Source organism: Notothenia coriiceps, unplaced genomic scaffold (assembly GCF_000735185.1).
Source record: "Notothenia coriiceps isolate Sejong01 unplaced genomic scaffold, NC01 NC01_scaffold00025240, whole genome shotgun sequence".
Lineage (NCBI taxonomy): Eukaryota > Metazoa > Chordata > Actinopteri > Perciformes > Nototheniidae > Notothenia > Notothenia coriiceps.
The window spans coordinates 4829-6649 of record NW_011357941.1 but is presented as its reverse complement, the minus strand read 5'-3'; positions in this window follow the sequence as shown (position 1 = coordinate 6649).

Genomic DNA, 1821 nt, shown 5'->3' with positions numbered 1-1821 from the left:
CTCTGTCTGTCATCTGTCCGTCCTCATTCTGTCCACATTAAGAGCTTCCTCTGTCCTCCACTTGTTAACTGTATTAATGGCACCTGTTTGAACTCGTTATAAGTATAAAAGACACCTGTCCACAACCTCAAACACACTCCAAACTCCACTATGGCCAAGACCAAAGAGCTGTCAAAGGACACCAGAAACAAAATTGTAGACCTGCACCAGGCTGGGAAGACTGAATCTGCAATAGGTAAGCAGCTTGGTGTGAAGAAATCAACTGTGGGAGCAATTATTAGAAAATGGAAGACATACAAGACCACTGATAATCTCCCTCGATCTGGGGCTCCACGCAAGATCTCACCCCGTGGGGTCAAAATGATCACAAGAACGGTGAGCAAAAATCCCAGAACCACACGGGGCAGTCAATGGGCAGATCTGCTGGCACTAACAATGTCTCCTGCTGTGGAGAACACCCAGTCGCTAGGGACAGAGGTAGCAGATACAGCCAGGTAGCGCTTTGCTAACATGGCAACATAAGGATATTTGGCGTTTGTCATAGCTTTGNGAGAGACAAAATGAGAAAAATAAATCCAGAAAATCTCATTGTCTGATTTTTAAAGAATTTATTTGCAAATTATGGTGGAAAATAAGTATTTGGTCACCTTAGGTGACCAAATACTTATTTTCCACCATAATTTGCAAATAAATTCTTTAAAAATCAGACAATGAGATTTTCTGGATTTATTTTTCTCATTTTGTCTCTCATAGTTGAGGTATACCTACTGTAGGATGAAAATTACAGGCCTCTCTCATCTTTTTAAGTGGGAGAACTTGCACAATTGCAGTGGACGTCCGACAACATGCACACTAACTTATATTGCAGCTATGGGCTATACTTTGGTTTAAATTGTGTGAATAAACTAGCTAGAGAGCTAAAGTTAATTAAATTCATCCAATGTCAGAAGGGTTACCTTTTAACAACGTTGTAATGCTTTTTTTTCATTTCAATTTGAGTAAAACATTGAAGATATAATAAATCAATCAATGTTTATTTATATAGCCCAAAATGTTACATTTGGGACTTCACAGTTTGTAAAGAATATCAGTATGATAATACGACACCCTCTATCCATAGACCCTCACATTGTACAAGGAAAAACTTCAGGAGAAAAACCCACAGTTTAAAGGGGAAAATGGGAGAAACCTCAGGGAGAGCAACAGAGATCCCTCTCCCAGGACGGACAGACGTGCAATAGATGCTGTGTGTAAATCGAAGAGATAATACATTTTACAGTGTAGGTAGACCAAATGTTTGGAAATGCATGTGTCTATAATAAGAAGATGAATCCACGAGGATGCCAACAATCCTGTGGGATAACATTGTATTGTTTTCTTTTAACACTGACTCAGATATAAAAGAAAGAAAGAGAAAGTGATGGAAGTCAGGGAGGAACTGCAGGTACAGTCACACAAAGTAATGTAGGCTTAATAACCCCATCTATCTATCTATAACCATAGTCTTCATTTACACTATAGACAATAGGCATAATTTTAAAACAACATATCTATTGCAGTTATGATGTCATAATGACATACAATTGTATAAAACCACACAATTTGCTTACATCTTCGTTCTCTTTTGAGAATCAAACCAAACAGATTTAAATAAAAAATAATAATGCAAACAAACAAGTGAAATCAACTAAATTGCTGAATTGCTTTTAATTCACTGGCAGGAGCGACAAGTGAGGAGGAGCAACAACAACCACAACAACAACAACAACAACAACGAGGGAGAGATTGAACAAAGAGAAAGAGTAAAGGACAGAGAGAGTA